The sequence below is a fragment of the Felis catus genome, chromosome A3, assembly GCF_018350175.1.
Source record: "Felis catus isolate Fca126 chromosome A3, F.catus_Fca126_mat1.0, whole genome shotgun sequence".
Lineage (NCBI taxonomy): Eukaryota > Metazoa > Chordata > Mammalia > Carnivora > Felidae > Felis > Felis catus.
In genome coordinates, this window is record NC_058370.1 from 131,508,475 (window position 1) to 131,536,430 (window position 27,956).

Sequence of the window (27,956 nt, forward strand, 5' to 3'; positions counted from 1 at the left end):
TTGAGTTTATGGTGCCTCGTTTTCACATAACCAGATAATATCTATCTCTAAACAATTGTGAAGTCTTGTATTTTTGAGGACTCTATACAAATAACATATTCTTTAGAAACTTGCTTTTATCATTCAACTTACTGTACTTTTCTTTTAAGTACAGTAAGTTGAATGATAAAAGGAGCAGGAGTGAGCCTTTTAAGGTCCACTGTTGTCGATGCATGAAGCTAAGTTTCGTTCACTTTGCCAAACTACGGTAGTCCGTCAGGGAAACAACCACAATTTATCTATGCATTCTCCTCTTGATGAACATTGGGGTTGTTTCCAACTTTTTGCTATTACATGCAATGTCACATAGGTCTGCAGTCCTGCGTCACACAAACAAGGGGATATTTGTTGTGTGAGCCTATGAGGGATGAGGTATCACTGAGTCCGATGTACTACACGGATCTACCCGAAAAGATAATGTCAATTTTCCCGACATGTTCGTACACATTTCACACCCCCTCCAGCGTGCTGCAAAGTTCTGTTTTCCTATTCTCAATACAAACATTTTGCCCGTCTGTCTGGTGGGGGGGAAATGGTGTCTACTTGGCATTGATTCTGCATTTCCCTGATTTCTGAGGAGATAGAGCATCTTTGCATATGCTTATGGGCCATTTCACATTTCCTTTTCTCTGAAATGCTTGGCCTAGTTCTAGTCCAATTTTTTTCTATTAGATTCGTCTTCTTTGTAGGTCTTTAGCTATAAAAAACATTGTAGCTGTTGAAAATGCAGATTTATAGTTTGTCTTTACACTCTCTGTATGGTTCTTTGATAAACTACTATCATGTTTAATGTTTTTATTAAAGTATGTGTATTTTTTTGTCTCATAGAGGGAGCACATGAGCAGAGGGGAGGGACAGAGGGAGAGAGAGAGAGAATCTTCAGCTAAGCGTGGAGTTCAATCTCACGACCCTGGGATCATGACCTGAGCTGAAATCAAGAGTCCGACGCTCGACTGACTGAGCCACCCAGATGCCCCAATTAAAGTGTAACTTACGGATAATAAACTTCACCTATTTTACATATCCACCTTGAAGAGTTTTGACAAACATTTCACAGGTAAGCAATCACTCAAAGTGCATACTTCATGGTAGGGTTCACTCTTCGCATTTTACGTCCTATGGGTTTGAACAAATGTGTAATTACTACACGTACGGACCATCGTAGTATCATAAAAGTGTTTTCGCTAAAAATCCTCTGTGCTCCAGCTACTCATCCCTCCCTCTCCCCCAATAACCACTGACCTTTTTACTGTCTCTGTAGCTTTGCCTTTTCCAGAATGTCCCATAACTGAAAGCATAGAGAATGGACACTTTTCCGATGGTCTTCTTGTACTTAGCACTATGCACTTAAGTCTCCTTCATCTCCTTTCCATGGTTTGATAGTTCCTTTCTTTTGGGCACTAACGATACTCCAGTATCTGAGCATACCCTGGCTTATTCATCCATTCACGATGAAGGACATCGTGGTTGCATCCAAGCTTGGGCAATCCTGAATAACGCTGTTACAAATATCCACGGGCTGGATTTCACGTTGACAGAAGTCTTCAACTCCTTTGTGTAAATATTGATGCGTGAAATTGCCGAAATACGTCCAGTTTTGTAAGACACCATCAAACTGTCCTTCCAAGTGGCTGCACCACTCTGCATTCCCACCAGCACTGAGTGAGAGTTCCTCCTGCTCCACAACCTTGTTGGCATCGGGCATTGTCCGTGTTCTGGATTTGTGTCATTCTAACGGGTGTGCAGCAACACCTCGTGGTTGTTTTCGTTGGCATCTCCCCGATGATGTACAACGTGGAGCATCTTTTCGTAGGTTTATTTCTCATCTGTGTATCTCCTTCGCTGAGATATCTATTGAGGTCTTTGGCCCGCTTCAGTCAAGTTGTTTTCTTTATTGGTGGGTTTGAAGGGTTCTGTGCATATTTTGGATAACCCTCCTTTGTCAGATGTGGCTCTTTCCAGTATTTTCTCTCAGCCTGTGGCTTGTATTTGTATTCTGTTGACAGCGTCTTCCACAGAGCAGACATGTTTGAAGTTGGCCTTCTCATTTCTTTCCTTTCATGGGCCATGCCTCTGTGTTCTGTATGAGAAGTGACCACCGCACCCTGCGTCCTATAAATTGTCTCCTATGTTGTCTTCTAGGAGCTTTGCATTGTACATTTAAGTCTGCGATACATTTTGAGTTAATCTTTGTGTCAGGTGTAAGGTCTGGGTCTGGGTTCACTTTTTTGCATGTGGATGAAAGTTAGTTCCTGGGCCGTTTGCTAAAGGCCGTCTCTGCTTTATTGTGTTGTCTTTGCTCCTCTGCAAAGATCCAGACTATAATTATGTGGGGCTTGGTTGTGGTGTATGATTCTTTTTATATGTTGTCAGGTTCAATTTGCTGATATCTTGTTGACGATTTCTGTATCTATATTCATGAGAGATATTGGTGCGTAGCTTTCTTGTGATGTCTTTGTCTCATTTTGGTATTTTATGGGAAGGTTTTTCACTAAGAGATATGCAGACAGAGATGACTATTCAGAGATTTTATTTCTTCTTAAGTTTCTTTTTGTAAGTTGTGTTTTCCATGGAATCTTTTTTAATTTCTTCAAGGCTATTAAATTTATTGGCATAAAGTTGCTCATAATATTCCCTTACTCTTCTTTTTAATGTCCTTAGATTCTGTTGTAATTTCTTCTCTTTCATTCTTGATATTGATAGTGTGTGTTTTCTTTTTACATTTTTATTTTTTGACTAGTCTTACTGAAGGTTTATAATTTTATTCATCTTTTCAAATAACAAAATTTTGGCTTTGTTAATTTTCTCTACCATTTCCATGATATTACTTGATTGACTTCTCCTTTGATCTTTATTACTTCCTTCCTGCAACTTTTCATTTGTACCCTTACCTAGCTTCTTAAGATACAAACCTATACCATTAACTTTACACTTTTCTGATACAGGCAAAGCTATAAATTCTCCTCGAAACACCGCTCTACCTGCGTCCCACAGATGTTGATAGGCTACATTCATTATCATTTGACTCCAAATATTTTCTAATTTCTACTATGACTTATTCTCTTTGACCCCTGTGGTTTGTTTAGAAGTACATTATTTAATTTTCAAATAAGCAAATGAAAAGAACAGTAAGCCCAGAGGCAAATCCACCCCTACACAGACACTCGATTTATGACAAAAGTGACTGCAGATCAATGATGAATGGACGGTCTTTTTAATAAAGGGCGCTAGGACAATTGAGTATTTATGTGGGAAATATGAAATTGGGTTTCTACCTCACACATAACTATATTAAATCAACTCCAGGTCAACTAAAGACTGAAATGTAAAAGAGTAAATAATAAAACTATTAGAGAACAATATAATAGAGCAAGGCTACTCAAAGTAACTCACAGACCACAGACTTTTTTCTTAAGCTGATCTGTGATTTATTTGCTACAAAAATGGAGCGTATACACTAGAAACCTTCCTACCAATGGGACAAAATAACTTTGGTTTTGTTGAATCTAATAATAAAAATTGGGTCTTCTATTTTTCATATGTTTTTAAAAATTTCATCTTTCTGGTAATTAGTTTTTATTATACATCATAAAAATAGTAGCCTATAGCAGACTGGGAGAAAAAGAACCAATCCTTCATCATGGTGTGAGAAGTATATAAGATCATTCGTACCTCAGAGTTGCAAAGGATTTTTTTAACTGGACACCAAAAGTATAATCCATAGAGGAAAAAATTGAAATTTTTGCCCCATTAAGATTTTATTTACCAAAACATCCCATACATAAAGTGATACATTTGAGATTGTTTCAATATTCTAACATTAAAATGTGGTAGTCAAGAAACGTAAAACCAAAATGACAGAAAATTGATAGTTTGGGAAGACGGTCGAGGAATTAAAGGGGTTTGCTACACTAGCCTGTCTATATTTTGTGTACATTTGAAAACTTTTATAATTAATATTGAACTGTTTACATGAAAAGATTCCACAAGGGGAGAAAAAAGCCAGCCCACAAATTTGGAGATGGTATTTTCGATACACGTAACCAACAAACAATTAGTATTTGGAATACATAAAGAACACTTAGAAATTCATTTTTAAAAGATATATAAGCTAATAGAGAAAAATGAGCGAAAGACATTTGAAAACAAAATTTTAACGGCAAAAGACACTATGTCACAGACGAGGGGACGCTAATGACCAATAAGTATATTAAAAGATTCTCAGTCTCTAGTAATTAAGGCAATATACATTTAAGTCACAGTCAGATGTCACTTCACACCTTTGGCAAACAAGTAAAAGTCAGATGAGAAGTCAGAGTGGGGGAGGGGCAGAGAGAGAGGGAGACACAGAATCTGAAGCAGGCTCCAGGCTCCGAGCTGTCAGCACGGAGCCCGACGTGGGGCTCGAACTCACGAGCCGTGCGATCATGACCTGAGCTGAAGTCGGCTGCTCAACCGACTGAGCCACCTGGGCGCCCCACACACCTGGAAATAATTCAAATACTATTCTAGAATAGTATCCATCAATACTAGAACATTAGAACAGACTCATAAATAGAATGAAATGGGTTATTGTAGAACAGGGGGAATGAATGAACCATCGCTCCATTCACCCACATGAATTAAGCTATATATTCGTGTTATTAATCTAAATAATAATGTTGCATGCAAAAAGCAGGCCGTGGTCCTAACGCAGTCAGAATTATTCAAATCATTTAAAGTTCAAAACCAGGGCAGTCTGGATGGCCCAGTCAGTCAAACATCCGACTCCTGATTTCGGCTCAGCTCATGATCTCAAGGTCAGTAGCGAGACTGAGCCTTGCATCAGGCTCTGCACGGAGCGTGGAGCCTGCTTAAGATTCTCTCCCTCCCTCTCCCTCTGCCTCTCTGTCTCTTTCTCTCTTTAAAATAATAAAATAAAATAAAATAAAATAAAATAAAATAAAATAAAATAAAATAAAAGTTGAAAAACAGACAAAGCAACACAACTGTTTCTTATCCAGGGTTATTCATAACTGGTGAGCCACTTAAAGAAACATGGGACAGTGATTAACACAAGATTCAGGACTGTGGCTTCCTTGAGGGGTGGCAGAGATAAAACTGAACAAAAGAAAGAGCGTATCGAGAAAGAGCAGAGAGAGGAGTTCTAAGGTGCCGGTCACGGCCTGTCTCAACCTGGGCGATTGGTACACGGTCTCCAACTTGTCATCATCAGCTACTCGTCACATGCTTTTTATACTCCTTAGCAGATTCATTTCGCAAAAAATTAAATTCCCCTCCGTTAAAAAGAAGAAGGAGAAATTGAAAAAGGTTTGAAACTGCATGAAGATTCTGAGGCGTAGCGAGGGCGAGGTCAGGCCTACCGGGGAGCCACTTAACCAGAGCTTTCTGAACAGCAGTCCTTCACCAGGCCCTGGGCTGTGCAGGAGACACCCAGAATCGAACACGACGGACTGAGCGTCCTCAGAGCTCCCAGCCCTCAGAGGAGCCCACATGCGTGTGTATCCTCAGAAGGGAGAAAAGGCAGATGGTTTCTGAAGATGAGCCACAGAAAGCAGCTTAGTAAAGGAGCTTGGCACCAGATTGCCACAGCCTTTGACCAACACGCAAGAGGAGACTGAGAGTTTGCAACCAGAGGGCCAGGATCGGAGCCTTTCCTCGGGTCGCCGAGGGTCTCTGGCAGAGACCAGAGACAGGAGGCAGGAGCCCATGGACGCCAGAGGAAGAGCTCACAGAAGAGCTATCAAGGCCCTGATCGGGGACAGTGACACCAGGACGGAGAACCTGAGGGTGCTGATGTGCCCATGGCAGCGGGCGTGGGAGGGGAGTGCTGTGAGGCAGGGACCGTTGCCCACAGCGGTGGAAAAGGCAGACAGGACTCTCAGGGAGGTTCAGCCTGGAGGATGGGAGACAGAAGGGAAGAGGGTGGGGGCCCCAAGAGGAGGAGTGATTGCAGCCGGGAGGGGAAGGCAGGGAAGGGACCCTGAGGCATTCTATGCCAGGGACACAGAGAGGCTAAGGTCAGGGTGGACATCCCAGGGGGGATGTCCTGTAGGAAGACAGGAAAGTCATGTACCTTTCCTGATCCCTTGCACCCCGATGTTTTTTTCCTTTTCGGGGGTCAGATGATTCTCTGCCGCTCTATGATCCTCCTGCTGACCCGCCTCCTAGACTCTGAGAAAGAAGCTCCAACCACCGTAAACCAATTCATATTTGCTACTTTCCCGGAGTGAAATAGAATCTGCGGTGAAATGTACATTTGTCAGCAAAAAAAAAAAAAAGCCCACCTTGGACCACTGGCTGCATCCACACGGTATAAAGGCCTTGATTCAGAAAAATAAAGCTCAGCACTTGGAACCCGACAGCCTTGGATGGGAACCTCCATGTCTTTCTAGCTCTGGGACGCGAGGCAGGTGGCTCAACGTCTCTGATCCCCCATGCCTCTCATTTATGTAATGACAACAGTAGTACCTGCCCGAGTTTTCTCACAAAGTCATCGATTCAATATACCACCCAAGCGTGAGCTATTACGTACGGTTGTCACAACGAGACCATTTGGGGACAGCAGGAAATGGCGAGGGGTCAGAAGAACCAGTGGCTGCAATGAGGAAATAAAAGCAACTGCACGAACTCTATTCCGCATCTGCCATTCCGGCCTTTTCGAGGATTCCGGTAACTGAGTTGCTAAAACTCATCTGTTTCTTGATGGAAGTGACACGGCAAGAGATCCGCAGAACGCTGCCAACTAAAATTACTACCAACTAGTAGTTGCATAAAATTAGATAAAATTAGATAAGATTACTACCAAATAAAGGGAAAATACCAACCAGACCACACACTCCTCCTTACGGGCAATTCCAGAAACATGGTATTTTCTCCATACAAGTCTTCCTCTATCCAAAAAGAAAGATGGAGGGGCGGGGAGTACGTGCTACTTACAATGAGTGTCTTCTCTGTGCCCAGTACCGTGTTGAAGGTTTATATACATATTTCCTCATTTTGTCCTCACGGCGGCTCTGAGGGCAATACAGGTACAACTTCCTAATTTAAGAGATGAGGAAACTGAGGTCCTTTAGATCTAAGAAAGCTGCCTCCTCATAGCCCATGCTAAGATAGACTCAATGCTGAGTTCCAAACTCTGGTCTCGGTCAAAGACCGTTTTCTCTTATCCTACGCTCTCGCCCAAGTGGACCCCAACAAGCCATGACCAGAAGATTCCACGTCCTGCACTGATCATTTACAATTCCATCCTCAGTTCTTCTGTTTGTAGGCGGAAAGGCTCGCATGTGATTAACTTAAGGGTGAGTTCGCCATAAATTACACTTCCATCTGGTTCTATATTTGAATAATTAAGTTTAAAACAGAAAGACTAATGAAACTAATGGTTACCGAATTACTAGATTTTGAAAATCGTTGATTGTCTCATTTGCCCTGCTAAAATTAATTGATCTCATTTACATATACAGACTGCAGTCGCTTTAGCTCTGAGAATATTTATCCAAGTTCTTCCACGAAAGTTTCAAAATCCATTTGCAAACTGCAATTCTGTTTCAATGATGCTCATTTGCACGGCGACCAAAGCCTTATTGCTCTCCTAATTAATACTATTATGGTTGTTCCTTTTATTTGAATACAATGCCCTTGTAACTTAAAGAAAAAAAAAGTTAACCCAGCCAAGCAACTTTAAAAGTACATATGGAAATGATCAGTATAATACAATTTCTTCTGGTAAGTAAGAGAAATAAAAGCAAATTCTCCTGTTACAAAACACCAAAAGAAAAAACCTCTACAAAATACATTTTTAATAATTTCTACAGCACAATACCCTAAGATATTATAACCATGTGATGCTAAATGTTTATGTCTCACAGGATGAGAAGGTATTTCCCAGAATGATTAATGGACGAGATAAACCTTTTGGGGTTTCCAAGACATAAAGATACACAAGGATCCAATGACCTGAAAAGGAGCTAAAAATCTTCTAATTTGCTGGTTTTCAACGTGAAGGTCACCACCTACAAATTTGGCGGGTTACAAATTAGCTTTTTTTACAATAAGATATAAATCTAATAGAAAACACAGAGAAAGAGCAATTATTATTTTGTGAAACTTTTGTGTTGTACATTTTTAGATGTGGATATGTAAATGCATGTGTCAGCATACCTGTGTGTGTGTGTGTGCACATGTGTGAGTCTGTGTGAGGAGAGCGTGTGTGTGCATGTGTGTGAGTCTGTGTGGGGAGGGTATGTGTGTGCATGTGTGTAAGTCTGTGTAGGGAGGGTGTGTGTGTGTGTGCATATGTATGAGTTTGTGTAAGGAGGGTGTGTGTGTGCATGTGTGTGAGTCTGTGTGGGGAGGGTTGTGTGTGTGTGTGTGTGTGAGTCTGTGTGGGGAGGGGTGTGTGTGTGTGTGTGTGTGTCTGTGTAGGAAGGGTGTGTGTGTGGGGGGAGGTGTGTGTGCACATATGTGTGAGTTTGTGCGGGGAGGCTGTGTGTGTGTGCGCGTGTGTGTCTGTGTGGGAAGGGTATGGGGGGGAGGGTGTGTGTGTGTGTGTGTGTGTGTGCATGTGTGTAAGTCTGTGTAGGGAGGGTGTGTGTGTTTGTGCATATGTATGAGTTTGTGTAAGGAGGGTGTGTGTGTGCATGTGTGTGAGTCTGTGTGGGGAGGCTGTGTGTGTGTGTATGTGTGTGGGGGAAGGGGGTGTGTGTGTGTGTGTACCATGGTCACAACATAAAATGTATTTTCTTACTGTGTATCAAGGTAAAAACTTGAAATCCACTCATCTAATCGGCCCCCTTTGTCCAGAAGAGAGTTTTGGAGAATATTTCAAGGATAATAAATAATAGATTCCTGCATCAGACAGCTTGGGTTCAAATCTTGACAAGTCACTTCGCTTCCCTAGATCTCAGTCTCCTAATCTGTAAAATGGAGAGAGTGACAGCAGCATCTCACAGATGTGTCTTGAAGGTTGAAAGAGAGAGATAATGTGTCTCAAGTGTCAGCACAGCCCTGTCACATACATACACAATAAGCAATAAACACTGGCTACCCTTAATTTCCAGAACTGTTGGAGAGCTTCTCTGCCCCTATTAAATGTTATCTGCTTCCAGCTGAATCCATTTCTCAGTCCACAGCCGCAACGTTCCCCACTCAGCTCCAGGCGTGTGCGAGGAGGAGAGACACAGGACTGAAAAGAAGCTGTGTGCCTCCTCGGACCCCAATCTTATGCTAGCGCAGCCGGAGGACTTTTAGTCACCCTAGAATTCACGACTCCTGGGTCCTTTTTTCTCACTCTTGCTTCTTTCAATATGGTTTAACCATATTGAATGGAATATGGGGAAAGGACTGTCTTTAAAAAAAAAAAAAAGTGGACCCTGAGTCTAAACGCTGATGAATCTTAGAATGATGAGGTTTAGGGTGGCTAAAACATGGAAATTTTATGGGGGATATGCAAGAAATTGGGCTGAAAATATCATACAGTTCGGGGCGCCGGGGTGGTTCGGTCGGTTAAGCGTTGGCTCAGGTCATGATCTCAGGGTTCACGGGTTCGAGCCCCACGTCGGGCTCTGTGCTGACAGCTCAGAGCCGGGAACCTGCTTCGGATTCTGTGTCTCCCTCTCTCTCTCTGCCCTTCCCCCCGCTTGTGCTCTGTCTCTCTCTCAAAAATAATCCATAAAACATTTTTAAAAAGTGGTGAAGCTGGGACTCACAACCTGGCTAACTCTAGAGCCACTGCTCCTCAGGTTCTAGCAGGGTTCGAGAGGGCTTTTTAAACAGGAGATTGGCGTGAAGGGACCAGGCAAGAGGAGCAGGTGGAGGCCAGGGGAACTGGAGCCAGAGGGCCCACGGGCGGGCTGCTAACTCCTGCAACAGTCCAGGCAGGAAGGGACGGAGGAAGGAGCAGGCAGTTAGCATTGGATGAGGACACAAAATTTTAGGCAGACCTGAGGGATCTGATCGATACAAACTGGTGTGTGTCTCACGTGAGGCGTGCAGTGACCAGCAGAGACCAAGGACAACTCCCGCTTTCCACGTGGGTAGAGGTAGCAGAGCCTGAAATCGTCACGGCAGCAGGTCCGGGAGGCAGGGGAAGGGGGGGTTCAGTTTGGGGCAAGTTCACCAAGTTGGAGGTGAACCACCATCGAAGACAAAGCAAATTTGCCTAGAAAAAGACAACAGAGCACGAGGGCAGGGGCTGGAGCCAGACTGCCGGGCTATGAATCTTAATTCTGACACTAGAAAGCTGTGTGACGGAGGGAAAGTTAGTTAATGTATGTAAAACATCGCCTGACACAGAGAGAGAACTCGGGACGTGGTAGTTATTAGGATGATTATATAACCAAATGAAATGAAAAGTCAGGAGGGGCTGTACATTTCTCCCACATCACTGCTCCCACTCCGGGCCATAGCTCAGAAGCTGTGTTCGGATGGTTTACGGAGACCCCCGAAATGGGTCCCCTCCCCTTTGCTCCCAGGGCCAGCCCTGTTCCCAATCAGACTGCAGAAACAGAATGGCTTTTAGTATCGTCCTCTGTCCTTCACTTATTATGGGGCTGGGTGACTGTCCCGTACTTGACTCTGGAACTGACTCCTTTAAGGGGCCTTTTAGACGTAAATCTGTCAGTCCTGTGTTCGTCAGGGGCAAACAGCGCACTCTTGAACTCCACCTGGCTTTGTGGGATTTACGTTCTCCGTGAGAAAGGGGCAAAGATGGGGAACTCACATTTGTTAACAAAACACAGGGGCGTCTGGCTGGCACAGATCGTAAAACCTGCAACTCTTGATCTTGGGGTCGTGAGTTCGAGCCCCACGTTGGGTGTGGAAATTGCTTAAATAAATAAAACTTAAAAAAAAAAAAGAATATTCACTGAGGAGGCACTTTCGACATATTATCTCATCTATTCCTCACCGTGGACCCGTAAGGGTGGCAGGAGGGTGAGGACACTGAGGCACGGGGAGATTAAATAACCTTCCAAGTGTCGCAGGTGGTGAGTGGCTAAGTGAGATTCTACCCGGGTCACCTGACTCCAAAGCTCATCTCTCCCCATCACTCACTCCAGTTCATCCTCACCCGGTTTGCCATCGATAGCAAGGCCAGTCCCAGATAGCTCTCTACCCTATCCTAAAATACGATGTCTACATTTCCAGCACTTTCCACGGGAAAGACAATGTTCACCAAAGGTAAGAGCCCCACCGGATTCCAGTTTGCTCCTGCTTAAACCACTGAATTTGGAGCAAGTGCAGTCATGCTCAGGGCTCCCCCCGCTAGCGCCCCTAAGGTTTTCTATATGCCAGGCCCTATAGCAGAATAACTGACAAGTATCCAAAACTTAAATAAAAATAGGATACAGAGCAGCACGCAAAGAAATACAACCACCAAGCTACAACTATCTGTGTAAAAGTTTTTTTAATTATTGAGTCAATTCAATCTGGGTGTGCCTTCGCAGAGATTCCAGATATTTATTCCAGCATCAGAGGCTTCTGGCCATGGCTGCCTTCCATCAGTGTCTCTTGACACAGCAGTGGCTGGGGTGCTTCCATGGACCACCCCCACCTTCCCCGGTTTCCCTCATTTCAATCAAGCATTCACCGCCCGTGGACCTAAGGCTCCCATCTTTTATCAGTTCTTAACAGGCTTTACAGGGGCGCCTGGGTGACTCAGTTTGTTGGGCATCTGACTCTTAGTTTCAGCTCAGGTCGTGATCTCACGGTTCATGGGATTGAGCCCCATGTCCGGCTCTTCACTGATGGTGTGGAGCCTGCTTGGGATTTTCCCTCTCTCTCTCTCTCTCTTTGCTCCTCCCCAGCTTGTGCTCTGGCTCTCTCTCAAAAAAAAATAAACAAACTTAAAAAAAAATAGGCATGGCATTTCTTCACCTCCTGAGTGAGATGCTCCCAGCATGGGTTGGGAGTGCTCTGGGTGACATATGCTTCACCTCCCTTTGTCTTGTTTGGGGTGCTTCTTTAGGCTCTGCCGGTTTCTTTTTTTTTTTTTTCAATTTTTTTAAATGTTTATTTATTTTTGAGAGAGAGAGAGAGAGAGCGGGGTAAGGACAGAGAGAGAGGGAGACACAGAATCTGAAGCAGACTCCAGGCTCTGAGCTGTCAGCACAGAGCCCGATGCACAGGTAGAACTCATAAACTACAAGATCATGACCGGAGCCAAAGTCAGATGCTCAACCCACTGAGCCACCCAGGTGCCCCTAGGTCCAGCCAGTTCCTTAAAGAAACCAATCTACTTTCCTGCCTGAATATCTCCAGATTCCCCCTCGCAGCTATGGCAGATTAACTTGTTTCATAACAATCCTCCTTCCAAGACAACTACAAAAGCGAGACGAAAATTTTTCTATCTAAACATATTGGAAGCCCACTAAGGAAGCAAGGATTTCAGGAGCTAAAAGCCTGAAGAGAAAGGAAGCCAAGAGAGATGGTTCTCGCATTTGGCACCTTTTGGTGATTGACCCGAAAGCTCGGAGATTTCAAGGCTCTCAAAGACAAAGGCCCTCGGAGCACCCCGCTTCCCGACAGAACCCCAGAAAGGCCAACATCCCAAGGACCAGAATGAACAAATTCCAACTGTATGTTAGTTACCAACAAACACACCTTAAAAACAAAGATGCAGAAAGTGGAGGGTAAGCCAAAAGAAAACAAATTCAAGCAAATACTAACCCAAAAAAAGATGGACCCACCACACGACTGTAAAACCAAGTAACTTTTCGGCTTTAAAGCAAACAAGCACTCTCAGAGAGGCGAGCAATTTCACTATGATGCCAAGGGTGGGTCCACCAGGAAAAGATAAAAAGCTCAAAGACTGTGATGACCCGTGTCATGGGATTCATGCAGAGGTGAGACACCACAGCAGAAAACGGAGCCAGGAAATGTTAATATAAAGAATTGCTGACGGGGCACCTGGGGGGCTCGGTCGGTTGAGCCTCCAACTTCGGCTCAGGTCACGATCTTGCGGTTCGCGAGTTCGAGCCCCGCGTGGGGCTCTGTCTGACGGCTCGGAGCCCGGAGCCTGCTTCGGATTCTGTGGCTCCCTCTGTCTCTGCCCCTCCCCTGCTCACGCTCTCTCTCAAAAATAAATAAACATTAAAAGCATTTTTTTAATTAAAAAAAAATTGCTGATAGAGCGAAAGGTGATTAGCTACTAAAAGGGATGGGCAGGTTGAACCCCAGGAGGCTGACAGATGAGCGGACGAGGTAGAACTTGGCCACTCAGAGGAAGGCCCGGCCCAGCTGAGGAGGCGTCCCCGTAGCTGCCACGGGACAACCTGCCTCCACTGTGGTGACCAGCGAACTGGACCCACTCTCATTTCGGACATTCACCAAGAGGTCGGGTCTCCTTCATGGGCCCCGCACCACCTCCCCCCAAACACCAACGGTGAGGAGAACGAAGTTTGCTGGAAATTATTCAAGAATCCATCAGAGAAGATAGGCCGTCTTTCCCTTTTAATCTTGTCTCATTTCCCTCGCGACCTTCTCCGAGACCCTAACAAAAACAGAAGCGCTTTGAGAGCCATTCTTCCACAAAGTCACTCCCTTTTTCTTTTTGTTACCCTTGGCCACCACCAACTTCCCCGGGCCTCCCTCGTCTAGCAGAGGACCACAGGGATTGTCCCCACAGCTTCTCAAAACGCGGACAGCCAAACGAAATAGATGCCTAATTTAGTAAGAGAGAACAGCCGGCTCCCGGCATCTTGGGCACCGTCGGCAGCCGGGGCCAAGCAGGGGGGAGGTCCGCCTTGGCCCGGCAACTCAGGAGCTCTGGATGCACACTGAGCAGCCTGGATTTGACCTTCATGTGTTAACGACGCTGGTATTTTTCCCTTCGGGGCTCAATTCTGCGCCGTGGCCTCTTCTGTGCAATTCTTCTCAGCGTCCACGCCACCTCGGAGGCCCTCCTGCCAGCTTAGATCCCACAGGGTCGCATGGACGGCTTGAGGATGGACAAGGGAAAGGCTCTAAAGATCCCCCTGTAAAGAAAATCATTTCATTATGTGCGAAGAGCGTTTCCCCAAAAGATCTGGTCCTGAAACGCTGTTTTGTTTTTCCACCCATAAACAACCCTCAAACAGAGCTGTTCTGGAAAGTCCTGTAGGCCGTTCATTTACAGTAACTTCACGGAGCAGCGTCCAGACCACTGAGCTTGACGGCCGGAAAACGTCACCTTCCGTCGCTGGCTCTGTGATCGCGGACAAGCCACAAAACATCCTGATAAAGTCCACTTCGCAGAGGGGGAAATGACAATAAATATGCACTTCGTGGGTTTTTGTGGTGAGGTGTAGGGGATATACCGGCGATAAATATGGCCTGTAGATAGTAAAGGGCTATTCAAGTACCATTAAGTCAGTGGAGTTGTTATTAACCTAGCCCTTTGTAACTACGATCTTTATGCTTTGTCATTTTGGCCTCAGTGGCTTCGAGGTGGCCCAAAGGAGCTGGAAGGCAGGTCAGTAAGCAATTGGGTTTGAAGAGGGTGGTACTGACCCCGGCGAACGGACCCAGGCCCCCCCCAGGAGACGGTCCCACTGTGCCTGTGGCTCTCCGCAGTGTCCAGTCTCTAGAGGGGCTCCCTTGGCCTCCAGCTGACGGGGCGGGGAGCTGAGACACACGTGTGTGTTTAAGCTCAGTGGAGGCCATGGACCTTGACACACGGGCGTGAAAAAGAAGCGTGCTCAGGACAGGGTCTCCCGTGCAGGTCAGATTTCAGCGCTGATTACGAAGGGGCCCTGGTGAGAGGACCTCGTCTCTGACGGCAAACTAGCCAGTTCTCGTTCCATTCAACACTGAGCTTGGGGTCCACAGAGATCTGTGGATGATGGGAGTCAAAGAGCCACACACAGTGAGGCCAGGAGACCAACCGAACAACGGAGAAGAAGGGTCTCAGAGCCTCAGAGACGGCCCCACAACCTCTAATTCACCCATTCGCCCCCGCCCCCCGCCCGACCGACTGCCGGGTGCATTTATTCGCTTCTGTTGTGGAGTAGCTGGGGAGCCCTTTGAGGCAAGGGGCGTGTCTTGTTCACACCTGCATCCCAGAACCCACTGACTCAGCAAGCAATCACATATCAGAAGGAAGGAAGGAAGGAAGGAAGGAAGGAAGGAAGGAAGGAAGGGGGGAGGGAGGGAAGGGAAGGAAGGGAAGGAGGGATGGAGGGGTGAGGGAGGGAGGGAAAGAAAGGGGGAAGGGTGAAGGAGGGAGGGAAGGGAGGGAGGGAGGGGTGAGGGAGGGAGGGGGGAAGGGAGGAAGGGAGGGGTGAGGGAGGGAGGGAAGAAGGGAGGAAGGAAGAGAGGTAGGGGTGAGGAAGGGAGGGAGGAAGGAAGGGAGGAAAGAAGGGAGGGGAGGGAGGGAAGGAAGGAGGGAAGGAAAGGGAGGGAGGGAAGGAGGGAAGGAAGGAAGGGAGGAAAGGAGGGAGGGAGGGAAGGAAGGAAGGGAGGAAAGGAGGGAGGGAGGGAAGGAAGGAAGGGAGGAAAGGAGGGAGGGAGGGGAGGAAGGAAGGGAGGGAGGGAAGGGAGGGAGGGAAGGGAGGGAGGGAAGGGAGGGAGGGAGGAAGGGAAGAAAGGAGGGAGGGAGGGAAGGAAGGGAGGAAAGGAGGGAGGGAGGGAAGGAAAGGAGGAAGGGAGGAAAGGAGGGAGGGAGGGAAGGAAGGAAGGGAGGAAAGGAGGGAGGGAGGGGAGGAAGGAAGGGAGGGAGGGAGGAAGGGAAGAAAGGAGGGAGGGAGGGAAGGAAGGGAGGAAAGGAGGGAGGGAGGGAAGGAAAGGAGGAAGGGAAGAAAGGAGGGAGGGAGGGAAGGAAGGAAGGGAGGAAAGGAGGGAGGGAGGGGAGGAAGGAAGGGAGGGAGGGAAGGGAGGGAGGGAGGAAGGGAAGAAAGGAGGGAGGGAGGGAAGGAAGGGAGGAAGGGAGGAAAGGAGGGAGGGAAGGAAGGAAGGGAGGAAGGGAGGAAAGGAGGGAGGGAGGGAGGGAGGGAGGAAGGGAGGGTGAGGGAGGAAAGGAAGGAGGGAAGGAAGGAAGGCACCACTGTCCTCCATGACTCGGATGAAGCCATTGCCATGGCACATCCTCACATCTCTCTCTTCCTCTCCCTTTTGAGAAGGGATGTGCGCTTTTGTCGCACAGAGGAGGGGCTTGCCTGAGAGCTCTGCGCACAGGGAAAGATTCCTTCTCTTCTTCTCCGATAACCCACAACCAAGACCTAGAGACTAGACATGCAGTTCAGCGCACCCATCCCCCACACCCCCAGATGCTAGCGAACGTTCCCAAGGTACCACGTCTGATGCTCAAATGTCCCTGCCATTTTTCCATGGTGCCTGCCCCGATCTGGCCACACCAGGCCCCAAAAGCCAGACGGGAAATGGCGTGTGACTGCAGACACTTGGTTTCTATATGTCACTCGTCAAGCATTCCCAAATAAGATTTCCTCTACCCCAGGCTTCTAGCAACTTCTGTATTCTGATGCTGTGACCTCTTGGGGTCTTGCCGATCCTGGAGGAACTTCCCCTCCCCTCCTAGGGTTGGCAGATTCTAGAGACAGTCCCACAACTCTCCAGTGAGCCTGACTTTCAAATGCAAACCGACCAACCCAGAACCCACAGCCCCCAACCACCTCTATTATTTCCAGTGCAAACCAAACAAATCAGAGCCCTCCCCCCGCCCCCCACCTCGAAGCAGGAAACAGGAGAGGAAAACTCACCACGTCATAGCAGGGTCTCTGCTCACGGCCCAGCCAGGCCAGTGCTGGGTCTTGTACAGCTGTTTGTACCCATATCCAGACTAACATGTTCACGATCTAATGAGATCTCCCTTCTTCCCCAAAGAGAGGGAAATATCAGTAAGTTATAAAGGAGCAGAGCTAGGGGCAAGGGCTTTCTGGTCAACCTCTGTCCCTTTGAAGTCCTGGATTCGTTCTGCGGATATATTTTTGTTAACGTTCATTTACTTTTGGGGAGGGGAGGGGCAGAGAGAGAGGGAGACAGAGGATCCAAAGCAGGCTCTGTGCCGACAGCGGAGAGCCTGATGCGGGGCTCGAACTCACCAACCGCGAGATCGTGACCTGAGCCGAAGTCGGACACTTCACCGACGGAGCCACCCAGGCGCCCCTCGTTCCGTGGACATTTACTGCGCACCCTTGGCTGGGCGCTGGGGGTACGGGAACGAACCGGATGCGTTCCGTTAGCACAAGGAGAGTACAGTCGAGTGAGGGGTCAGGCGTGCGAACAGAAAGGCCAATCGGAGTTACAGACGCTAAAAGAGAAGTTCGTGGGGACACAAAGTTGGAGCTGTCGTTTCCGCTGGAAGAGCTCATGGTCCACGAGAGGCCGCCGGAAAGGCTCCGAGGGCGGCGTAACAATGACTCCTGTATGTATAGCATATTCTGCAGACTCCAAAGGCATGTTCACACTCTTCACTGCGTCTGCTGGTCTTCTCAGCGTGGCCACGGTCGGGAGTATGATCCCCACGTTAGTTTGCAGATGAGGAAGAAGTAGCCCAACCTTACGGAGTCTCACCAAGAGTTTCACAGGTACTTCTGTCTCCTCTGATCCCCACGACAACCCAAGGAAACGGGAACCGTGGTCCTTCTCGTATCACAGACGAAGAAACAGAGAGAGGGGCAGCGCGACGGCCCAGCGAAGCACGGGAGAGCGAGACTTCAGCTCCGCAGTGTGAGGCCAGGCCCCACGTCCTGGAGGAGTCCTCTGGGCTGCCTCTCGGGAGGGCTTCGCTCCATGTGAGGAGGCTGGAAGGAGGCAAATCCTGCAGGAAAATCCCGGCGCTCATTCTCGAAGCCCAGTGCTGTGTTCACTCCTCCCGGAGACAGAACAGTTCGCGAGTTTGGAAAACCTAGAAACAAAAGGAGGGAGACAGAAGGGAGGGAGCCCACTTACCTTTGCTGGGTGCCTGTTTCTGTCCCAGGCACCCTGCAGGGCAGTGACAGACACCATCTCATTTCCTCTTTAGTACATCCCGGAAGGCTGCAGCCCTGATTTTTCTCATTGGTGCACAGGAAGAGACCTAGTTTGAGAGGACCAGCGGGCAGCACAGGTCTTAACCCTAGAGGTAGCTCCCGGTGACTGAGCCCGGGCCTGCTGACCCCGGTGAGCAGGTTCTGGCTCATTCCACTGGGAGCCCAGGGGGACCCGCTGCCAGGGCCCAGGTGGGCAGACGTGGCCTTCAGAAGGGCCTGCCCTGGGCTGGGCACTAGGATGCTCAGATGAAGAAGCCTGGCGTCCACCCTGGAGAAGTCGCGGCATGCAGGATCTTGCCACCATCTGCAGGCAGGGAAGGACACACAGGTGGGAGGGGGTCCTTGCCTGTCCCTTCAGCATTCTGCGATCCCCCCAGCCCTTCCCTTGAAGCCAGAAACAGGAGGGGAAACATCAGGGCACCATAGCCCGGCTCACGTTCCGGCAAGAAGCGTGTTCCCCTGCATGGCCACGGTGAGTTCGGGGAGAGGCCGGGTTACGCCGGCACCAGGCAGAGGGCACAGGCTGCCCTGCGGATTCCTGGGCAGTGTGGACGCCCCAGATGCTCGCTCTGCACGCTCCAGGCTGTGCACCCACGCAGGGCTGCGGACATTCTCATGGACTCCTCCGGGCCTCCCAGGCCCAGAAGCCTCTGCATTTCCCCTTCTCTGTTTTGTTTTTTGGTTTTTTTTAACATTTATTTATTTTTGAGAGACAGACAAAGTGCGAGCTGGGGAAGGGCAGAGAGCGAGAAAGAGAGGGAGACACAGAATCGGAAGCGGGCTCCAAGCTCCGAGCTGTCAGCACAGAGCCCGAGGCGGGGCTCGAACCCTCGCACCACGGTGAGCTCACGACCTGAGCCGCGTAACCGACGGAACCGCCCAGGCGCCCCTCCCCTTCTCGGTTTCGCCGCAGGCCCGGGAAACTGCCCGCGTATTTCGTACGCTGAGTGGGAGAAAGCAGAACTGTGTCGTCTGCGGGGGACTCTCTGCTCGCAACGCGTCACGTGCACGTGGTCCCAATACGCGAAACAAGAGGCAGAGGCTGGGGGGCGGCCCCGCGGAGTGGCGGAGGAAGGAAGGAGGCTCCAGGGAGGATGTGGGTTCTTTGCGCCGGACTCCCACCCAGAAGGCCGTTGCCACCAACCTCGACAGAAGGAGCGCGGCCGCCCAGCCAGTGGCGCGGGGACACGCTCGCCACGGCACAGACCACCCCCACGCTTCGCCACGCGCGTCTCGAGAAAGCAGGGGCTTGGGCTGCACACGTTTCGACCCCTTTGTGAGAACCCAGGAGTCAGCCAGGCCACAAAGAGATTTAGGAGAGGAGCCCAAAGGCCAATAGATTTTTCACTGGGGACACGCATTTCTCCAGGCGGACGCATTAGTTCAAGGGCAAGCGAGGGTGGCTGGGGTATGGCGGAGCTTGGCGGGGACGCTGGGTTGCCACGTTCAGAGTGTTTCTGCGGTGGGCACCTCACCCTGGCCTGTGCCGCCAAGAAAGATAAGCTTGGTCTAGCCTCCATTCTGGAAGGAGTGCGGCTAGACTGCCGGCCACCCTGGAAGCCTGGACATCGCCCCAGGGGGCTCAGCCGCATTCAGATGGCTTCTGATGGGCTCCTTCAGTAGCTCAAAAAGTCCATGATTGACTCGGGATGTTACTGCAGGAAGAATCTCCATGAAGCACCACTCTGAGACTTTGCTGGAGACCTCACCTACCGTCACCAGAGGCCCTTTTTTATCAGCTATACAAAACAGGTTGAAAACTTGTGCTAAGTTAATGGGGCCGGTAATTGGTGAGCAGGAGTCCATTTGGGTTAGATTTACTAAATAGTTCCTTTTAGCGTCACTATAGACAACCCAGTTGGCAGTCAATACAGAGAAGGCTTCGTTAATTACCTCCGGTCACCCCTGAGTAGTGCACATCGGGGCATCTGAGACCGTGGCCCGTCTTCGACTGGCTTTCCTCACTTGACCTGTGTGTCACCCCTAGTTCTATGGCCCCGCGCAGTCACTCCCCACCTGGTCTCCATCCCTCCGGCCCTGCCTGGTGACAAGATCTGTCTAGACGCCGATTACCCAAGATAGTCGGAACTGCTCTTAACGGCTCTGACCAACTTTGTCCAGAGCCACATGGATGCCTCCTGCTTGGCTCTTCACAGCTATCTGATGTGACAGAGTGTTTCTGTTTTCGTGGTGTAAATAATGAAACTGGGATGCAGAGAAGGCCCACGGTAGACAGAGTACAAGTTGTGGAGGCATAAAGACAGGGTTCGACTCCAGCCCTCCTCCTTCCGAAGCGACCTTGGACAACTCATTTAGTTGCCTTGGACGTCAGGCTCTTCATCTGTAAAAGAACAATCCACCGGGTGACGGAGGAAACTGAGACAGCATGAAAACCATATAAATCTCCACCAAGAAAAAGGACAAGGCAACAATGTGGCGTTGGTGAAGGTAAAAGGGTCCCCTGGTTCCAGCCGACTGAGCTCAATCCTTGCAGGAAGCTGCGTCCAGAACTTCATTCTGAGTTCAAAGAGGTCAGGAAACTGAAATCAGATTGTTAATAGAAATTATTGGAAGAGGGGCGCCTGGGGGGGGCTCAGTCGGTTAAGCGTCCGACTTCGGCTCGGGTCGTGATCTCACAGTTTGTGGGTTCAAGCCCCGCATCGGGCTGTGTGCCGACAGCTCGGAGCCTGGAGCCTGCTTCGAATTTTGTGTCTGCCTCTCTCTCTGCCCCTTTGTCTCTCTGTCTCTCAAAAATGAATAAATGTTCAAAAAAATTCTTTTAATAAATTTTTTGAAGAAGAAGAGAGTATTATGCCTTCCTTTAAGAAGATGAGTATTATGCCTTCCTTTAAGAAGATCTCTTAACCCAGTCGTTGTTGGCTTCAAAGCCAAACTCACATGGATGAAACCACTAGAAGCCAAAGGTACGATCTGCCTGATGCAGAAGCAGACCGGATGGGGAGCCAGGAGGGAGGAAGGGAAGTTTGGCTTTGAAGCCAGGGTAGGGGGCTATGATGGGAGTTTCTACTCAAGGTAGCCAAAGTGGAAAAATATCCGAAAGTGAGTACAACCCCAATTCCTTGGCCAAGAAAAACAGTAATGCTTCCTTTCACTGAATGCCTAGTACACGCTGAGAGCTCGTTGGGTTTTCTCATCGCCACAAAACTATTTTACGGATCATAAAATGGAGACCCGAAGAGTTAAATCCCTTGACAGAGGTCAAACAACTGGTAAGTGGCAAGACCAGGATTCAAACTCAGATCTGTCGGGCCCTCCCTGTTGTGATAGAGAACCGTGAGGCTCACGTACAAGAAATCTCGGAGACCAAGAGGAGCGGAAACTAGGAAGCAAAGTCAAGGGCCAAGTTTGAGAAAAAAATCTAATGGACCGTAAGCAAGGGGAGAAAGAGGCTACGAGGGAGGCCTCTACCTGGTAGCACTCAACTGTCTGGGGTTGTGACTCTCCTGGCCACCTGGTTGGGACAGGCTGTTTGAAAGCTACGGTAGCTGTTGGGGAGATATTAAAGTATCAAAGAAGCATTCAGTGAATACCCAAGAAATCAGGGAAGAAATCCTGGAGGGGCCTCGGGTGGCTCCCGGCTCGCTCTCTTCAATGTTTTAAGACCTCCACGCTCCTCCAAGCATTCACCAGGCCACCCAGGGCCGTTTTATCTTCTCGTACGTTCCACTTACAACACGTCCTTTTTGCAAACAAGCACAGTAACAGAACATTTTTCACCTCCTAGCGGAAGTTGCCTCTTTTTGCCGACTTTATTGATCCTCTCGACGTCCTGTAGGATTTGGTGGAAATGCAGGCAGCACGGAACATTGGAACACCTTGTTTAGGCATAAACGAGGCATCGTTTTGATTCGTAACTAGGTAGTGAGCATTTTCCATAAGCCCAGCACTGCACCAGGTACCAAGGATAAGGAGCAAAACGCAGGTCACTGATTTCAAGGAACTCAAGAGCTGGTGGGCAAGACAGTGGGAGAGACGACACTGAAACTCAGAGCAGTGAGCTTTCCGCTTCAGGGAAACACGAGACGCTACTCACCAGGAGCCAAAGAATGTGGTGTCAGTTTACCCACTAAGTCTATTTCTGGAAATTGACGCTTAATACATAAATATGCTCGCTGAGGCACAACTTCTAATAATCGAAAGCAATATATATGCCCAATAATTTGAACCATTAAGTAATTTATAATGCATCCATTCAATAAAGACTTCTGCTTCTATTTAAAAAAAAATGGTGCTATAAGTTTTTTTTTTCTATATACCAGGAGGAAATGTTTGCGTTGTTACGTTAAATTAAAAAGTAGCGGGGCGCCTGGGTGGCTCCGTCGGTTGAGCGTCCGACTTCGGCTCAGGTCACGATCTCGCGGTTCATGAGTTCGAGCCCCGCGTCGGGCTCTGTGCTGACAGCTCAGAGCCTGGAGCCTGTTTCAGATTCTGTGTGTCTCCCTCTCTCTCTGGCCCTCCCCCGTTCATGCTCTGTCTCTCTCTGTCTCAAAAATAAATAAACGTTAAAAAAAAAAAAAAGTAGTTACGCTCTGCTTAGAACATAGAAAAGAAACCTGGAAGACCATATCCAGCTGAGTACTGATACGTGTAAAGCAAGCAAAGAACCTAGTTTATGTGCCAGTTACTGTGATGTGAATACTCCCACCGTGACTGATTTCAAGCTGCCAAGGGGACGTCACTCTGCGGTGACATATATTCCCCACTGAAATGGGGAATAAACGCCTTCATTTAGCTCCTGCGAGCGGGCACCAGCCAGCGTCAGCACCTCCGGCAATAACCCCAAGATGCTGACATCGTTTAGAGGACGTGATTCTGGGCAAGGTTAGTTTTTATCTATACTCTCCAAATATTCTGTACTGCAGTGAAGGAGAAGAACAGCATATTTGGAAAGCTCTCTTCTCCGGGGGAATAGCCTCCTAGCAAGCGTGGCCAGTCGCTGCGGGTCCTATTTGAGGGACCTGCCTGGCACACGGTACTAAACGATTCCTGTTATTTATTTGGTCTTCCATTTTGCTCACTGAACAATGTCAGGAGCCGGAGTGCGCCAGGGAACACAGCCCTTTCTTTGTCCTGACACAATTCACCCAGCAACGTCAGAGAGACAGAGGCAGGCAGTGCCCTGAGAGCTAAGCCGGGAGAAGGAAGTCATCACAGAACTATGCTACAGCCAGCTGGGACCCTGGCCCACAGTCAGCCATGCCACGGACACGAAACCTTTTTCTGGAGCCCTGCGGGTTTTTGATGAAACTGGAATGCAGCGTTAACCACCAAGAAGCATGATGTCAGATAGGTGGACCCTGAGGCTGGTCATCTATCCTCGGTTTTCTCATCTACGAAATGGGCACATCAGGACCGGAAAAGGGATTCGTGATCAGTGGGAAGCTGGTGGTCTCACAGACGGCCCCAGAGGCTTCAGGACGGCAGGGGCACACATGTTTCCTATCTGCCACCGCAGGCAGCCACACGCTTACGTTTTCGCAAAAACCCCAGACAATTTTGCCCTAAATACACAGCTATCACATAGCGGGGAAAAAAAAATGAAGTTTTTTTTTTAGAAAGTCAGATTTCTTTCACATCCAGACCTGCAGCTCAGGCCGCAGGGCCTGATTTCAGAGAAGCAGCAACACACAGCTTCCGTCCCCCCATCCTAATGGCAGTTTCCACCCATCCCCTTCCCGCCAAGAGACCGGGTTTCATTGGAAGAGGTGACAAATTGCTAAGTGCGATTCCGTGCAGCTCGCACGCAAAAAAAAAAAATACGTACCTTGATTGAATTCACAGAAATTGCACTCCGTTTGCAGGAAAAGTGCTAATCTCTCAGAGCACCAAGTGGAAATAGATAACCAGGACCAAGAGCTTCAGATCCTCGAAAGAACCCGCAGTCCAAGCTTTCCCTTCCTCACCGAGGAGAGACGTGCTCATCAGCACTTCTGGCACCAAAGGAGAGAAAACTGCTTGCTCTGGAGCGGAATGAGGCACAGAGACTCTCCAGCTCTCTGCAAAGGCCAGACGGCAGCAATCATGTGCTCCCTCTGGAGCCATGACAACCAGCCTTCAGTGGCTCTTCTCTTCCACTCTGACCAGAATTGGGGCAGCAGACCGATTTCAGTTTGGGATTTCATTTTAAACGCGTTCCTCCCTATGAGCCATGTTTTTTTTCTATCCAGGGATCGGAAGGAACTGGAGATAAAAAAAAAAAAAGAACAAAGATCAAAAGCAAACAAGCTTTGATGATTGATTTTGTGCATCAACTTGGCTAGATTATCGTGTCCAGTTGTTTGATCAGACACTAGTCTAGATGTTGCAGTTTGGGTTGAGATTAACATTGACGGCAGTAAACTTTGAGTAAAGCAGCTCACCCTCCATAGGGCGGGTGGGCCTCGTCTCATCAGCTGAAGACATTTGGAGCAAAGCCCTGTATCTCAAGAGAAGGAATTCGGCTTCCAAAATGCAACACAGAAATTCAGTCTGTTTTCCAGCCTTCAGACTCAAGACTGCAACATCCCCCTTAACCTGGATCTCCAAAATACCACTTGCCCTATAATAGATTTGGGACTTGCCAGCCCCCACAATCGATACATGAATGAATTCCTTAAAATCTTGACAGATAGATGATAGGTGGACGGATGGATAGATGATAGATGGATGGATAGATAGATAGATAGATAGATAGAATCTGTCTCTATGTATAACTTTAGACATATAGATTCTGTTGTTCTATTGGTTCTGTTTCCCTGGAAAAGCCTCATGAATACATCAGCAAACACCCCTCTATCGTCAAAAACAAGCAGTCCCGTGGGGCAGACGATTTGCCAGGAGACCTGGGAGGGTCCCAGTGCAGGTGGGAGCCGCTGGGACCACAGATGTGGCCCCTGCTGGGAGCTCTCCCAGGATTACCTCGTGTGATTAGCTCATGTAAAGGCACCCGGCAGGTCTGAGGCCTGGTCTGTGGGGCTAAACTGCACCCCCCAACGCCAGACTCCTCACCCCCACCTCCCCAGCAGCCAGGAAGTGTTGGCTGGAAGCCTTATTCTCACAGTGAGGATGGATAGGAGGCACAAGGCACCCGCCCCGGGTTCCACTGTTCAGGGAGAAGAGCCGACTTTGCGGGCCATGCCCCGCGGTGTTGCAAAGCCACTCCGGGACCCTGCGCCAGACTGAGCGAGGCGAAGGGGACAGAGTGAGAGGGAAGGGTCAGTGACAAGGCGTGCACCAGAGCGGCGGTCGTACGCAAAAGCGTCACTTCCACAGCTTAGAAAAAAGAAAGGCAGAGTCCAAAGCTCTGAAGGGATGTTCTGCTCAGAAAGTACAGGATGGGGCCCGGAAAAGGACTTCCATCATACCCCCAGATGATTCCAATACAGATGCTGCATGGCTCACCAAGGGCGGCCACTTGGTTGGCCAGGCCAGTGGCAGTGGCTCGTTAGTTGATAGCCCAGGAGAAGGGAATGCCCCTCCCCCCATCTCACCTGCACTTTGGCCCAGGCAGCGGGAGCAGAGCGGAGCCCAGGCGGAGGATGGTCACGGGCCATCCGATCTCTGGCCATCCCGCCTTCCAGCTCTTTCTGTCCCATCCCGGTGGAAGAAGCAGTCTCCTGGGACAGGGACAGAAGACCGCGTCCCTGTAGCTCCTCTGGGAGGCGTCGACTCAGCTCGAAGCTTTGGGGAGGGAAAAACCCAATTCCAGCCAAGGCTGTGAGTCAAAGGTGAATTTGAGGTAGAATCTCACTGAGCTGACATTCATATTCCCTCCTCCATTAGCAGAATGGTGATCAAGAAAATGTCAGGGGCTAGAGAGGGGCGACGCTCAGATTCATGTTCCACCTTGATGTTTGAGCACAGGGACTGCAAGTGACTCCCTCAGGGCCGTAACCTTCTCCGTGGTGGCCCTTGTCCAGCTCCCTCCTCCCGTTCAAGGTCAGTGCCTCACTCTTCCTTCATTTCCATGGTAATGAGCCGCCTCCCAAGCAGCTCACTCCCTTTCCTGACTCTCCAGCCCCTCCTTCCCCGCCCCTGCGGACTCGCCTCCGGCCTGCAGAGGCTAACTGTTCCAGAAGCATTACCCAGCCGTCTTAATTACTCCTTCCTTTCTCCTCAGTGACCTGACCGGAGGCGGAAACACCACCCCATACTTCTCCATCCGTCATGTTAACTACCCCGCGGTTGCTCGGAAGTGTCCTCCGTTCTGTTCATCACTGGAGTACCCAGCGCTTCCCGAACAGCACATAAACCCAGCCACGCTCGGGACTGAAGCATTCTGCTGTATAACCTTGATCTATAACGAGCATGCTAAAAATTACAGAAGGCCAGAGCTGGGGGTTAGAACCAAGCTTTGGGCGATTAGGGGATGATTTTATGCACCTTAGCTTTTCTAAAGAAAACTCTAAAGAGACTGCAGCCCCCTCCACCGCCCCCCCCCCACCGGCTTCATAGGCATCAGGGAGGAGGGGAGAGGGAGCCAGGTCAAGGGAGTCCCCATAACTCTGCCCTTGGTGGCAAGGAGTCACCACAGGCAGTGGGAAAGCTTGCAAGAGGCGGTGGGGTTGGGTCCAGAGGAAATTAGCGTCTCGGGGTTTCCTCCTGTAGTGAAGCCAAACTCCGTGAGTCAAGAAGGTCTACAACATTCTTCCTTCCCCTGGCAGCCAAGTTACTGGGTGTCTCCAGAGCCATGAGGCACGGGACAGGCGGTCATGACAGAGCGCGTGGGGAGACGGGTCTGATGAAGCAGCTCCTAGACCCAAACGTGTATAGACACGCCGGCCTCTGTCACAGCCCAAAGCTGAAGACGGCGTGTGCGATACCTTTGTCTCAATGCCCGCGGTGAAGCCCACCCCCTGGAGGCACCTGCGGCGTAGGCTTTCCCACATTGGCTCCGGCGCTAGTCATGTGACCTGCTTTGGCCAACAGGGTGACAGCAAGCGTGCCCAGCAGAGACGCTCCTCAGGGGCAGCCGTCATGGGATGCTGCCACCGGGATGCAAAAACGCTGGGCCACCCTCCTGGAGAGGCCCCACGGAGAACAACTGGGACCCGTTGGCTGACAGGCCTAGCCCACGGCCAGAAATGGGAGTGAGGTCACCTTGAATCATCTCTTGCCGGTACAGCAGCCAAATGACATGAGTGGCCCCAGACCAAAGGAGCTAGCCAAGGCCAAATTGCACAGCGGAGAAAATAAATTATCGTCATTCAGAGCTACTGGGTTTGAATATCGTTACGCAGCAACAGATAACTGTTAACGTTACACTTCTCACTAAAAGGGCCTGCAACACTTCAGAGAAATAACACTTTATAAAATCCAACAGCTATGCCTGATACAAAACTCATCATGAGCCAGCAATAAAGGACCTTCACAACCTGACAGAGTATCTTCCAAATGCTCACAGCAAACATAAAAATGATGGTGAGATCATCGGAGAGGCAGCGCCATTAACATAGAAGCCCAGGTCTGCTATCACTGCTTGTATTCAGCAAGGTTTTAGAAGTCTTGGATGATCCAGTGTGCAAGAAAAAGCAAAGGCATAAGGATTGAACATAAAAGGGGGGGGGGGAGGAAATAACCTATTTACGCACAATGTGATTGTCTGGGGTTGGCTGAAAAACGCCTTGCCCCCAAGATGCCCATGTCCTAATCTCCAGAACCTATGCATACAAACTTTTATGGCCAAAGGGATTTTGTCAGTGTCCTTAATTAAAGGATTTTGAGGTGGGAACATTATTCTGAATTAGCTAGATGGACCCAGGGTATTCACAAAGCTCCTTATAAGAGGGAGGCGGGTACAGAAATAACAGATCTATAAAAGAGCAGAGAAAAATCCAACAAAAGATGTACACGACGTTTACTTAAAAAGCCATAGAATATTTTTGAATGATACGTAAGAAGACTTTTATAAGCAGAGAAATATGCCGTGCTTATTATGAAGATCATCATCAT

General features: G+C 48.9%; 1 long non-coding RNA gene across 2 annotated transcripts; it reads right to left on the reverse strand.

The window, feature by feature from the left end:
- Positions 1 to 13,125: 13,125 nt before the first annotated feature.
- Positions 13,126 to 27,542, reverse strand: LOC109498411. Of its 2 annotated transcripts, none has more exons than XR_006595987.1 (4): positions 25,496 to 27,542; positions 23,791 to 24,206; positions 16,734 to 18,309; positions 13,126 to 14,851 (listed from the first exon to the last, which is right to left on the reverse strand). It is a non-coding gene; the product is annotated as an uncharacterized LOC109498411 (long non-coding RNA). The 2 variants fall into 2 exon arrangements; XR_006595986.1 differs by having other exon boundaries at positions 13,126 to 14,015; positions 25,496 to 27,541.
- Positions 27,543 to 27,956: the final 414 nt, after the last annotated feature.